The sequence below is a fragment of the Arachis ipaensis genome, chromosome B08 (genome assembly GCF_000816755.2).
Source record: "Arachis ipaensis cultivar K30076 chromosome B08, Araip1.1, whole genome shotgun sequence".
NCBI lineage: Eukaryota > Viridiplantae > Streptophyta > Magnoliopsida > Fabales > Fabaceae > Arachis > Arachis ipaensis.
In genome coordinates, this window is record NC_029792.2 from 38,333,752 (window position 1) to 38,349,332 (window position 15,581).

Sequence of the window (15,581 nt, forward strand, 5' to 3'; positions counted from 1 at the left end):
GTGCATGGAAACATACATTAGTTATAATGAAAAGGTATTTTTGGAAGAAAAAATTAATTTTTACTAAATTGCTAAAATATAATGAAATAAGATGATTTAAATGTTAATAACAAATTAATACTTAGCCCAAACTAATTTTACCCTATTTTTTTAAAATGAGTTAATAGTCAAAATCATTTCTGAAAGATACCTCGATCTCCATTTTCATCCCGAAAAATGAAATTAATTAAAATCATCCCAGAAAGATAACCAACCTGGTCACTTCGTCCTTTCACCATCTACTTCGCTGAAGTGGCTAACATTCACTGACGTGTCCCATTAACTACCAGCGTAACACACAAATAAAATGACACAGTTTTAATTCAATGGTCTTCAAGCCTTGAAATGTCATTGTTTAAGGTTCAAAAGAGAGATTCAAACATCGTAAAGCCTAACCCCTCCCCCCTCTCATAACAACCATCTCTCTCTGTTTCGCTCCAAAACATATCGTCTCCATCAAGCTATGCCCTAAGCCTTTCACCCAAGCTTTAAACCACCCCATCAACATTTGTTACTGTTGGTTGACGATTAAAACAGAAGAATTATTGCTACTGAACGTAGAGTTGATCTTATCCTGAAGTAGCGTTGATAGAGAAGGAAGGCATCACGACGGTGAGAGGTAAGGATGAAACTTTTTTCATGATTTTTGAGTTATTCTGGGGTGTGATGTCTTCCTAGTGTTGTGTTGTGTGTGTTCCTCTGATTTAGGTTAGGGTTTGTGGTGACCAAGGGTTTGTGTGACTGTTCATTTATCATTTTAGTATGTGAGAATGCCTTGTTTTAACTGGCTCTATGATGATTTTTAGTTAGAGGTGTTTGATTCTAATGATGGTTCTTTTAGTTTGTTGCATGTTTATTTTGGATTTAGGGTACGTTTTCTTATGATTGATTGGTACAAACTGGGTTTGGCTATTGGTGACGGATAAAGAATAGCTAGTACAAGTCTGTTTATTAATGGTATTTTCGTTTTTGTTATTGTAGATGGAAGGTCCTCCCATGACATTTATGTTTCACCATGGTGGGTTATTTAAAAAGTGTCCAAATGGAAAAATGATATATGAACCTGACAATATAAAAGTGTTGATGGGTGTTGAAGGAGATACACTTGATGTATTCTTTGTGAGGGGTTACTATAAGGAGTTGGGATACATTGAAGCTGGAAACTGTTGGTGGAAAGTTCCTGGAGTGTAATGACCAAAAAAAAAGGGGAAAGGAAAGCACGTGGGGGGCACATGCCCCCACTTAAATTTTCTCCCCTTCTCCCCCATCTGTCGAAGACTCCCGTCCCCCCTTTCCTTCTTTCATTTTCTTTTATTTCCTTCCAACAAAACCTAAAACCCTCTTCTCCTCTTCCCTTCTTTCTCATTCATCTCTCCCATCTTCTCATCTCTTCTTCTTGCAAATACACACCATCATTAAACCCACTTCTTTCATCTTAATTCCTTCTCCTTCTCTTCTCTATTTTATTCATTCAAATTTCTTTTATCACAACCATAAATCATGGAGCTTCAACCTACTTGGTGAAGAAAGTATTCAACTTTTGAGTTCTGGTTATTATTGAGGCTTCAAGGTAACTCTTTGACTCAATCCCTATTTCCCCTCCCCTCCTTCGAAGACCCGTCCCCCGTCCCCCTTTCTTTCTTTCACTTTCTTTTATTTCCTTCCAACAAAACCTAAAACCTTCTCTTCTTCTTCTCTTCTCATTCAACTCTTCCATCTTCTCATCTCTTCTTGCAATTTCACACCATTATCAAACTCATCTTCATCATCTTACCTTTCTTTCTTTTTCTACTCTATCTCTATTTATTCAAAATCTCATTTTCTCAAAACCCCAAATCATGGAATGTCAACTTAATGAGTGAAAGAAGCATTCAACTTTGAGTTCCAATTATTATTGAGGCTTCAAGGTAACTCTTTGACTCAATAATTAGCCATGTCCCCAATTTTTGTCATCTCTATATTTATGGGTATATATAAATCCAAATTTAGGGTTATTAGAATTAAGAAATTTGGGACTTTTGGTCAAGATGAGTTAGATTATGTTAATTGACAATGTTAGTAGCTCACAAACATCATTATTGTCATATTTTTAGAGTTGTAGAGTTATTGGACATCATTTGGTAGCTCGTTGACGCACTCAGAGTTGCTTCCGGTTCTTTGGAATCAAGTTGTGAGTGGATATTATATCTATAATTGTTTTTAAATATATTATTATCAATATCTATGTTGAATCATTAATTTTGGAGTTTGAAAATATTTTACTATTGTGATTTTTGAATTTTTGAAATAAATAATGATTCGTGAAACTCACAATTTTATAAAAATACACACGAGACGATATTTATATATTTTGTAAAGCATACATGTTTTTTTATTTGACTTTATTAAATTTTAATTAAATTTTAGTATGCATTCTTATATATATTTTTGACTTAATATGAAAATTTAGTAATATGTTATAATTATTAGAGATTTGTTATAAATGATTTGGTTTGGATTGATTTGGGAGACTCTGACTAGAAAACCGTAGTTAACGGCGGTTATGACGTTAACCTAGATGCATCTGGGACTTATGGTTTTAACTATATACTCTAGTTATCAACTTGATATATATATATGATGCGTATTCTGGATATATTTGGTTGTGGATATGATTGGAGTATGTTGTTGTTGTTGTCTTTGGAAATGGATGTTTATTGTTGATACAGGGAGTTAATATGTATGTGGGTAAGGTCCTAGAAACAGAGGAGATTCTGTCCATTTTTCTGAAAATTTGGTCGTTTGGCTTGCCGAGGGACTTGTCCCTTGAGCGCCAGTCATGGCTGGATTCGGGTCATGACAAAATAGTATCAGAGCCTTAGGTTTTCCTGTGTAATATGGAGCAAGTGTTCTCTAGTAAGATCACAATTGTGCAAATGGAAGCCGGCCTATTTTCACAAAGTGTGATGTTACTAGAGGCCTATAGGAAGTTGTCATCAATCCTTTGTTCTCATGATTCTTTCTGTCTATCCTATTCTCTTTGAACTCCATATACATGTCGTTGGTGATTCAATCGGTTTACTTACTCGATAGGTAGAAGATGCCACCTAAGAAAAGACGTGGTGGAGCTGTTAATGCTCCTGATACTGCTGAATCCAATAGGGCAGCTTCTCCGCCACTTGGAGCACTTCGACAAAGACCAAGGAGCCAAAGGATAGCTAATAGGCGCGAAGGAGAGAACCCCGCAGTAAGAGAGGCTCAACCGGACTTAGCGATTGAATTAAGGGGAATGAATCAAACCCTTAATGCGGTATTACAGGCCCTACCAAATCAAAATAGGGGCGGAGCAGGCATTCCTAGTATGCCAAATCCTCAGCCTCATAGAGTTCATCAATTGTTTGGAGATCAAGAGCCACCAATTGAGAAGTATTTAAAGTTGAATTCGTCCACTTTCAATGGATATTCATTGAATGAAGATCCACAACAATATCTAGAGGACGCAAAGAAAGCTATTCGGGCTCTCAAGTGCACCAAGGAATGGGCTGTTGAGTTAGTATCCTACAACTTGCGTGGTTCGGCAAGATATTGGTATGAGTCTCTTCTTGAGAGCAAAGAAGCAACCGGACTTCCTCCTCCTTCTTGGGAAGAGTTCACTGAAGAGTTCCTCGCTCGATTTTATCCAGCTAACAAGCAAGCAGAAGATGCAATTGCCTTTGAAAGATTAAGGCAAGAAAACATGACAGTGACTGAGTATGCTAAGGAGTTTACTAGACTTTCTAAGAGTGCTCCGTACTTGGTGAATTCAGAAGAGATGAAAGTTCGTCGTTTCGTTCGTGGATTGGCAGAACCTATGTTCACTACTCTTATGTCTGAAGTCGGACGCATGTCTTTTAAGGATGTCCTAAACTCTGCTTATGAAATTGAAGCTGGGATAGCAGAGAGAAATGCTTTTAAGGATGTTGGTAAGAAGCCTAAGATGAAGGGACAATTTTTTGGTGGAGCTAGTTCAGGAGGATTTCAGTCTCATCATGGTCAGACTAATCAGCAAGGTTATTCGGGGTATCGAGCTCGTCCTCAAACATCTTTCGGTGGGGTTGCTTCTTCTGGATCTGTTCCTATGAGTGTTACAAGTCCAAGACCTTTTGTTGGGGGCACCCCTCAATCTAGCGGACATGGTTCTAATCAGACAAGACCAACTAAATCTTACTGCCAGTAGTGTGGGATCTACCATTCCGGTATATATTTCAAGGCTATTGGTGCATGTTTTGGTTGTGGTCAATCTGGTCATCTTAGGAGGGATTGTCCAAATCCTAGAGGAGGCTTTGCTCCAGGTATTGCACGTCCTACAACACCAATGCCATCATCTTCAGCTATGTCTATTGGAAATTCTTCTGGTCCTAGTGGCAGAGGAGCTGGTGGCAGGGGTCAAGCTTATAACAGAGGAGGGAGCCAAAGAGGAAGAGGTCAGGCACGTGTGTATGCTTTGACACGTCAAGATGCTCAAGCTTCTAATGCTGTGGTGGCAGGTACTTTACAAGTTTGTTCTTTAGATGCTCGAGTGTTATTTGATACGGGTTCTCATTATTCATATGTATCTCCACATCTTGCATCTCGTTTCGATAAACAACCTGAACTGTTATCCCACCCATTTCATGTTGGCACTCCACTTGGAGTCTCCACGGTGGTTCGAGTCGTGTTTCGGTCTTGTGTTGTTAGAATTAATACGGTTGAGACCTTAGCTGATTTGATCCTTTTAGAACCAATGGAAGATATTGATGTCATCTTAGGCATGGATTGGTTAGCAGCTTGTCATGCTGATGTGGGCTGTTACTCCAAAACTGTGAAGTTTGACATACCGGGTATCTCACCTTTTATTTTTAAGGGTGATGACTGTCCCACTTTAGCTAGCATCATCTCATCTATGAGTGCTATGCAATTGATGGATAAGGGGAACCAAGGATTTCTGGCAGCTATTAGAGATGCTGATGCCGAAGTGCCTAGTCTTGATCAGGTTCCTATAGTTAGAGAATTTCCTGACGTGTTCCCTAATGAGCTACCAGGGATGCCACCTGACCGCGAAGTTGAGTTTTCCATAGAATTAGCTCCGGGAATCCAACTTGTGTCCATTCCTCCCTATCGTATGGCTCCAACTGAGTTACGAGAATTGAAAGTTCAATTGGAAGATATGCTAGAGAAAGGATTCATTCGTCCTAGCACTTCTCTGTGGGGAGCTCCTGTTCTAAGATCGCTTTGTTATCGTCTTCATCGATGATATCTTGGTGTATTCGAAAAATGATACGGAGCATGAGTATCATTTGAGGATTGTGTTACAAACCTTAAGGGATCACAAGCTTTATGCTAAGTTTTCTAAATGTGAGTTTTGGCTTGATCAAGTGACATTTTTGGGACATGTGGTATCAAAAGATGGAATCATGGTGGATCCAAAGAAAGTGGAAGCCGTTCAGAAGTGGCCAAGGCCTACTGCAGTGACGGAAATTCGTAGCTTTCTAGGATTGGCCGGTTACTATTGGCGATTCATCAAGGACTTCTCCAGAATTTCGGCACCATTAACCAAGTTAACTCAGAAAAATGTGAAGTTTCAATGGTCAGAAGCTTGTGAGGAAAGTTTCCAGACACTTAAGGCTTGTCTAACCTCAGCACCAGTTCTTGTTTTACCTTCTGGGTCTGGGGGATTCTCAGTCTTTTGTGACGCATCTCGGATAGGACTGGGTTGTGTATTGATGCAGCATGGCCGCGTTATTGCCTATGCCTCACGACAACTCAAGAAGCATGAGCAGAATTATCCAACTCATGACCTGAAAATGGCAGCAGTCATTTTTGCTTTGAAGATTTGGAGACACTACCTTTATGGTGAGACTTGTGAGATCTACACGGATCACAAGAGTTTGAAGTATATATTTCAACAGAAGGATTTAAATTTGAGACAACGGAGATGGATGGAGTTGCTAAAAGATTACGATTGTACTATTTTGTATCATCCTGGAAAGGCAAATGTTGTAACAGATGCCCTCAGTAGAAAATCTATGGGTAGCTTGGCCCATATCACTCTTGCAAGGAGACCAATTGTTGAAGAAGTCCATCAATTGGAGGCCGGTGGAATTCAATTTGACCTTGGAGAATCAGGAGTTTTCTTAGCACATGTTCGAGCCCAATCTTCCCTAATAGAACAGATCAAGGCTGCACAACGTGATGACCCGAAACTAAGAAAGCTTATAGAAGATGTTCGCAATGGGAGGAACTCAAACTTTTCTCTTGATCAAGATGTCTTGCGTTGTGGTCAATGCTTATGTGTGCCAGATAACCACGACTTGAAGAAAGCTATTTTGGAGGAGGCTTACAATTCTAAGTATATCGTTCATTTGGGCTCCAATAAGATGTATCAAGATTTGAAATAATTGTTTTGGTGGGAAGGCATGAAAAAAGACATAGGGGTTTTTGTTTCTCATTGCTTAACTTGCCAACAGGTTAAAGCTGAACATCAAAGACCTGCTGGGTTATTGCAACAAATTGAGATACCTGAATGGAAGTGGGAAAGGATTACGATGGATTTTGTAACAGGTTTACCTCGTAGCTTTAAAGGTTTTGATTCAATTTGGGTAATTGTGGATAGAATGACAAAGTCAGCTCACTTTCTTCCGGTAAAAACAACTTTTAGTGCAGCTCGATATGCTCAACTTTATGTTGATGAGATAGTTAAGCTACATGGAATTCCAGTGTCCATTATTTCAGATCGCAGGCCCCAGTTTACCTCTCATTTTTGGAAATCTTTTCAAAAAGCGTTAGGAACTCGTCTGGATCTTAGCACAGCTTTTCACCCTCAAACCGATGGATAATCAGAGAGGACGATCCAGATATTGGAAGACATGTTAAGGTGTTGTGTTCTAGATTTTGGTGGAAATTGGGACAGCTATCTACCTTTGATCGAGTTCTCTTATAATAATAGTTATCAAGCCAGCATTCAAATGGCACCTTTTGAGGCTCTTTATGGGAGAAGATGCAGGTCACCTGTTGGGTGGTTTGAGGTTGGTGAGGTTAAGCTTTTGGGGCCAAATTTGGTACAAGATGCAGTTGAGAAGGTTCGCATAATAAGAGAACGTTTATTAGCAGCTCAGAGTAGGCAGAAGGCCTATGTTGATAACAGAAGGCGTAACTTAGAGTTTTCAGTGGGTGATCAGGTATTTCTTAGAGTGTCGCTTATGAAGGGAGTGATGAGGTTTGGGAAAAGAGGCAAGCTTAGTCCTCGATACATTGGTCCATTTGAGATACTGGACAGAATAGGTGCAGTTGCTTACTGCTTGGCATTGCCGCCTGAGTTGTCTATGATTCATCCAGTCTTTCATGTATCAATGTTGCGCAAATACCTTCCTGACTCATCTCATGTGCTTGCACCACAAGCCATAGAGCTGAAGAAAGATTTATCATTTGAAGAGGAACCAGTGGCTATAGTTGATCGCCAAGTAAAGAAACTACGTTCTAAAGAGATAGCGTCTGTGAAGGTTGTTTGGAAGAATCATTCGGTAGAAGAAGCAACTTGGGAAGTAGAGGACGCTATGCGCGACAAATATTCGTATTTGTTTGAGTCCGAAGATAACTATCACACTTATCACCATATATGAATTCGAAATTCCCTATTTCCCCTCCCCTCCTTCGAAGACCCGTCCCCCGTCCCCCTTTCTTTCTTTCACTTTCTTTTATTTCCTTCCAACAAAACCTAAAACCTTCTCTTCTTCTTCTCTTCTCATTCAACTCTTCCATCTTCTCATCTCTTCTTGCAATTTCACACTATTATCAAACTTATCTTCATCATCTTACCTTTCTTTCTTTTTCTACTCTATCTCTATTTATTCAAAATCTCATTTTCTCAAAACCCCAAATCATGGAATGTCAACTTAATGAGTGAAAGAAGCAATCAACTTTGATTTCCAATTATTATTGAGGCTTCAAGGTAACTCTTTGACTCAATAATGAGCCATATCCCCAATTTTTGTCATCTCTATATTTATGAGTATATATAAATCCGAATTTAGGGTTATTAGAATTAGGAAATTTGGGACTTTTGGTCAAGATGAGTTAGATTATGTTAATTGACAATGTTAGTAGCTCACAAACATCATTATTGTCATATTTTTAGAGTTGTAGAGTTATTGGACATCATTTGGTAGCTCGTTGGCGCGCTCAGAATTGCTTTCGGTTCTTTGAAATCAAGTTGTGAGTGGATATTATATCTATAATTATTTTTAAATATATTATTATCAATATTTTGTTTTTGGAGTTTGAAAATATTTTACTATTGTGATTTTTGAATTTTTGAAATAAATAATAATTCGTGAAACTCACAATTTTATAAAAATACACACGATACGATATTTATATATTTTGTAAAGCATACATGTTTTTTTATTTGACTTTATTAAATTTTAATTAAATTTTAGTATGCATTCTTATATATATTTTTTACTTAATATGAAAATTTAGTAATATGTTATAATTATTAGAGATTTGTTATAAATGATTTGGTTTGGATTGGTTTGGGAGACTCTGACTAGAAAACCGTAGTTAACGGCGGTTATGACGTTCACTTAGATGCATCTAACTCAGACCTCAGCTAGCAGGGGCGTTGCTAGCCCAACGTGTAGGCCACACGTTGGATCTGTTATACCGTACGGGCACACTAGAGGAAAGGGCTACCCTTAGAGGTGGAGCCGCCCTAAGTGTGTAATATTCGATTTGATTTGACTTCTGGAATGAGAACTCCCATTTCAGTTCATTCTGCTTAATTATTTATCTATTTATTTGCATAATTAATTAATATGAATTCCTCATCTTTGGAAAGAAATATAATTTTCATGGTAAAACTTGTATTGTCTCGCGTGAGTTATAAATGTAATGTTTGCTCACTGAGTTACAAAACTCACCCTATTATATTCCCATATTTTTCAGATACAGGTGTCATTCCAAGTTCCATTCCACCTGCTCCTCAGTAGATCTTAGTCATTTCGATGAGTCCTTCTTCTTTCCAAGGGATAAGTAATTATGTAATGGAACCTTTGCTCAAAATCTAGATTATGTCAATGCTCCATATGTCACAGGCAGGATCCTCGTGTGGGTTATGTTATTTTGAACCTTGAACTGTTTAGGTAGTGATTATGATTTGGTTATGTAGGACTTATGGTTTTAACTATATACTCTAGTTATCAACTTGATATATATATATATATATATATATATATATATATATATATATATATATATGATGCGTATTCTGGATATATTTGGTTGTGGATATGATTGGAGTATGTTGTTGTTGTTGTCTTTGGAAATGGATGTTTATTGTTGATACAGGGAGTTAATATGTATGTGGGTAAGGTCCTAGAAACAGAGAAGATTCTGTCCGTTTTTCTGAAAATTTGGTCGTTTGGCTTGCCGAGGGACTTGTCCCTTGAGCGCTAGTCATGGCTGGGTTCGGGTCATGACATGGAGTTTTCATTTTATCCAGTTTGAGAAAGTTGGTGACAGATGCAGATTTGCTTGTAATGTGCAATGATTGTAGGAGGAACCAACATTTGATTAACCTGTATTTTAAGAATTGTATTTCACAGACATGTGTAGTGGACAACATGGAAGAGGATGTAGTCATTGTGGAAGCAAAAATAGCAACAAGAAAAATTCCTCCCAAGCTAAGAAGCACCATTTCAACTTGCCAAGATGTCCACTACAATGCTCAACCTAACAAACTAACCTCTCAACCCACTAAAAAAGCCAGTAAGCCTAATAAGCCCAATTCTCAGCCTACTAAACCAGCATATAAGCCCATCAAGACTACCTCTCAGCCCATAAAGGCTCCTTTATAGTCCACAAAAACCCACTCTCAGGCCACCAAGACCACCCTTCAGGTCAACACTGTTCTACCTCAGCCCAAAATATCATCTCAACCAGCCAAGAACTCAGAAAGTAATAAGAACAAAGGAAATAGCAATGGATGCATACTCACAATATCTGAAAATGTGTAAAAGAAACTCTAGTCCAAGAAGAGGATATTGACTCTCATGACTCATATGAGAGTACTGAAGATGAACTGTACAGGACTCCCAAAGTTCTAGGAGATAATCTTTATAGTAGTGACAGTGACGGTGACAGTGAAAAAAGTGCACCAAAAAAGAATAACAAGTCTGAGGTCAGAGAGAAGCATAGACTTCCTAAGTCCAGATTACGAAATAAAGAAATAGATACTGATGACTCTAGCTATGAGGGTTTTGAAGATGAACAAAGCTCTGACTCTGGTATGTTTATATCCTTAGGGTTATTAATTTATTGATTGATCTGGTAAATGTTTAGGGTAATTTATGGTTTGAATTTTTGTTGGCAGATGTAGAAGGGGATGATGATGACCTTGATGATGCCTCAGATGCTGACTCATGACATTCAGAGGATTCTGGTGAAGAGTTAGACTCTGATGAGGAATCACCAACTGTATATCCTCAATTTAATAAAAAGGCCAAGACCTGAAATTTGAGGTTAGTATTATATTTAAGTCAAAAGCTAATTTTATACAAGCTACTAGGGACTATACAATCCAGTAGGATAGAAATATTTATTTACAAAGAATGACAATGTTAGGGTCAAAGCTGTTTGTAAGATAGAAGATTGTCCATGAGTAGTATATTGTGCATGTAACAAACAAGACAGGTCATGGCAAATTAAAACTCTAGTTGATAATCATACCTACCCAAGAAGGAGAAAAAATAAAGCTGCCACTCAAATCTGGACACTTAATAAACTAGTACATAAGCTTAGGAAGCATTCAACTATGAAGTATCGAGAGGTTTACGATTGGTTTGTAAGAAAGTGTAATGTGTATTTAAATAGCACATGCATTACTAGGGCTCTGAAAGCTGCTAAAAAAGTTGTGGAGGGTGATGAGATAAAAGAGTATAGGTTGGTGCAGGAATGTGCTCGGTCAAGGACAAGAAATGAGTTTGATAGAAACATGAACAAAGTTAAGTTGATCAACGAGAAAGCTTGGGAGTTTCTTGACAAATGGCCGAAAGAAGCATAGACGAAGACTCATTTCAGTGAAGCTTCAAAAGTAGATAACATATGCAACAATGCATGTGAGTCATTTAATGTAAAAATCAAACACGAATGAAGCAAGCCAATCCTGACCTTAGCAGAAGAAGTTAGAAGAATCATCATAAAAAGTATGATTGACAATAGGAAGAAGTTGCAGAACTATTAAGGAATTCTCCCTCCTATTCAAAAAAGTAGACTAGAAGCAATGATAACGTTGTCTAGCTATTGGGCTCCTCAGTGGTTTGGTGATGAAAAAGAAGAATTGTAGGAAGTGCATGGCTGGCCAACTAATATAGTGGTTGACCTAAAAAAGCATAGGTTTTGGCAACTCACAGATAACAACTTCAATACTTAGTTAATGATCTATTCAATCATGTTAGAAATTTTAATTAATATTTTAATTTGTTTTGAAAAGAATGCCGTGTTTGCAAGCAATATTAGTAATACAGAATAAGAATGACAAGAGGGCTGAAGAGTATTGTCATGATTGGTTTAAGATCGAAGCGTATAGGAGCATTTATTGTTTCAATGTCAATCCAGTAAAAGGATAGCATCTATGAGAAAAAAACTCTGCATCTAGCTCTAGTCCCACCCCCAATTAAGCCCAGACCTGGAAGACCGACAAAGAAAAGGAGAAGGGATAAGGATGAACAACCAACTGAGTCAAAGACAATGATGGGCGGAAAATTGCCGATTAAGAATTTATAATGAAAACAGCGTTGAAAGTATAGTTATTAACCAACGAAAATTCCGCTTATCAATTTAAAAAGAGTTGTCACAATTTAAGAATCAAATACTGGGAGTAGAATTCCCAGGTCGTCTCCCAACTAGTTGACAAAAGAGTGCAATTTATTGGTCAGGAATTTTTTGAGAAATTTTAGAAGTGGAGAACGGAAAGATAAAATGATTATAAATTAAAGCAATAAAAATTAACAAGAGGTTTTATATATTTGAAATAGAAAGCCTTGACTGGGAGAAGATTAATCGGAATTTCTATCCTTGTTGAAATTTCTCAAGTATAATAGTAAGAGGGTGGTATTCTACTTAGTTATCCTTTACTTAATAAAGGAAAGTCAAGTAACTAACCAACTCTGATTCACAAGTCCTAATCCTCTCCTAGGGAAGGATTAGAGTAAGTGACTAGAAAGTCAGCCAATAACTTCCAATTACAAATTAACACTTGAGTATTCCAACTCAAGGGTCTCTTATTAATCAACTTCCAAGTCAAGTTGGGAGTCTACTCCATTGACATGAATGTCATTTTCATAAACATGTAAAGGGGGTAGATGGAAGACATGGTAATTCAAATAAAGTAATAAAAAAATTAATTAAAGGTAAAAATAACTCTTTGCATTAATAAATTCCAAAATCGAAGATATCCATATGTAACCCTAAACAAACTGAATGGAAAGTAAAAGAGTAAGGAAATAAGAAAGCAAACTGTAATGACAAAGACTTCAAATGGAGGTAGTAACTCTTCTCAATATCCAATCCAAAAGTATAAAACTAGAAATCTATGAATGTGTAGAACTCTAGAGGAAGTAGTAGTTTTCTCTCTAAGATTCAAAACTAAAAACTAAAATTAAGTGAATGTGAATGTCTGTTGAGTCTCTGCTTGTCCCCTGGCTCTACTCTATGTTTCTGGGCCGAAAACTGAGTCTAAAACTAGCCCAAAATCGCTCCCAGCATCTTCTGTAATTTCTGCACGTGGCGCATGTCACGCGTACGCGTAAGTCACGCGTACGCGTCGATGGTCTTCTGCGCGTGTCACGCATACGCGTCGCTGTGCAACTTCGCTTGTCACGCGTACGCGTCAGTTACGCGTACGCGTCGCTGTGAAAAGTTCCAAGTCACGCGCACGCGTGAGCCATGCGTGCGCATCGATCCTCGCTGGTCATCTCCTTTGTTTCTTGTGTTCCTTCCATTTTTGCAAGCTTCCTCTCCATCCTCTAAGCCATTCATGCCCTATATAGCCTGAAAACACTTAACACACAGATCACGACATTGAATGGTATAAAAGGGCACTAAAAATTGACAATTTAAAGGCTTAGGAAGCAAGTTTTCAATCATAGAACAAAATTGGGAAGGATTTGTAAAACCATGCAAATTGTATGAATAAGTGTACAAAGAATTGATAAAAACCACTCAATTGAGCACAAGATAAACCATAAAATAGTGGTTTATCAGACAAATATGAAGAAAAAGTACAACCAAATTAGATGCATGTATTGTGGTGAGATTGGACACAACAAAAGAAGTTGTTCAAAGAAAAAAGTTGTGGATGCTGAGGAACATGCCAGGCAGATGCAGCTGCAACTGGCAGTTGTTGTCCTTGATGTAAATGGTGTTGATCCTGAAGTAAATGCTGCCCCTGTTGACGCTGATATTGCTCCAAAAGCAATAGCACCATTACCTGCACTTCCATCACCCATCCAGCCTCCAACAGAGATTGACATTAGTAAATCTGAAAGCATTTCACCAACCCAAGATACACAACAAGTTGTATCATCACTACTTAACTATAAAAATTTTAACTTTATTTAATCATCTAACAAATACATTTGGTATTGGATTATGTAGGATCAATTGGAGCTAGGCCACCTAAATTATAAGTGATTAAAGAGAAAGCAAGAGTTAGGTCCTCTCGTAAATCTACTGCAATTGCACCTGTGACTATTTCTGCTGAGACAATCAAAGGGACAAGTTCTACAACTGCTAAGAAGCTGACCAACTTCATGACATTTGTGCCTACTCCAGGCTTTAAGCATCCAAGGAAGAATGATAATAAAGTTTGATTAGTTAGAAATGTGTTGTGATTGGTTGTTTTTTGTATGGAACTACTTTCAGTTTTTTATACAGGACAAATGAAGTACCATATTAACATTGTAGTTATCTGTAATTTGAAGATTGTATTTGCCCTTTTTCTCGGTGTAATCTTCTTTTTAGGTTTGTGATGTCATGAAAACCTTATGAATTTGCTATGGTATTTATTTCTTAAGATAATATGACAATTAGCTTTCAATGGCAAGACAATGCTAAGATTACTTAGTTTGATTACTTACTTTGTTTATGTCTTAATATATCTTATAGCAATAGTGACAGAGACTTGTTTGCAATATTTGACAATGTTAATAATAGATAGTTTGGACTTAATCTTACACAACTAACTTTAAACAACTACTCTTATTCAAGCCATGCAATTCAATACCACCATTACATTTCAACACATTCTTGCATATAATGCCAATTCACTCAATAACATAACTGAATGTATTTGGAAGTACATATCAAACAGTAAAGTATCACACTAATTACAACCACCACAAACATGAAAATTATTAGCAGTTTCAAAGCTTTAACTTCAGCTTCCAAGCTGCCCAATCTCCATGCCACCTTCACCCTCCATTCATCATAGGCATTTTCAACCTCTAAATCAGTTTCTGTATCTTTTTTTGTACCACCTACAACCACTCCTTGATAGTCATCATCATCAACCCACTTAAAGTAATAGCAGTGACTGCCCTTCTGCAATTTTCAAAAGCAGAAAACAAAAAAAATGAAAAAACACCCAACAACAGAGAACAAGATGGAAAACATTTAACCTTTTTTCAACACCACTTACTCGATACCTTTGACATGCATGGAACAATCTATCTAGGTTCTCTGCTGTCCTAGATTTTTTAATCATGGTCTTCAACCCATAGAAATATGATTCGTCATAAGTCTTCCTCCTCATTCGCATTGAAGCCCTGGAACCATGACTGTCGTGCGATGGATACGACAAACCACCACGACGACCTCCATTTCCTATCTCCATCCTCGCAACGAACCAAGAATTTCAGGTTCTACCCAAGTATATGGCTATCTAAGTGTTGACGACAACTTATTTATGATTGAATTTGGGAGTAGGGTTCATCCACTTAGAGACTGATTTGAATTGTTCTAACATACTTATTATCTTGTCAACAACAAAAGGGTACTACTTGGCGTCTGCCACGCTGGCAGTTAATGGGATACGTCAGCGAACGTTAGCCACCTCAACAAAAGAGATGACGGAAGGACGAATGTGATCAGGTTGATTATCTTTCGGGGACGAATTTTATCTTTCGGTGACGAAAATGGAGATCAAGATATCTTTTAGGGACGATTTTGACTATTAACTCTTTTTAAAATCGTAGGAAAAAAATAATGTTATCCATAGTTATCAAATTCGGACCGAACCAGTCAGTTCAATTGAAAACGGGTAAACCAAACTTTACACCAGTCTAAATTAACATTCTAACCAGATAAGCAAACGAACCGGTCAAACTCGATCTAAACCGATGATCGAACTTAGGACCTTCAATATATAAGAGAGCCTTCAACCATTAGGCCAAGTTTAATCTTTATATAATATGGTGCCTTTTTATAAATATATTACAATCTGTTAGACATATTCTAATTAATAATTTTATATATTAATTTTTTAGTCA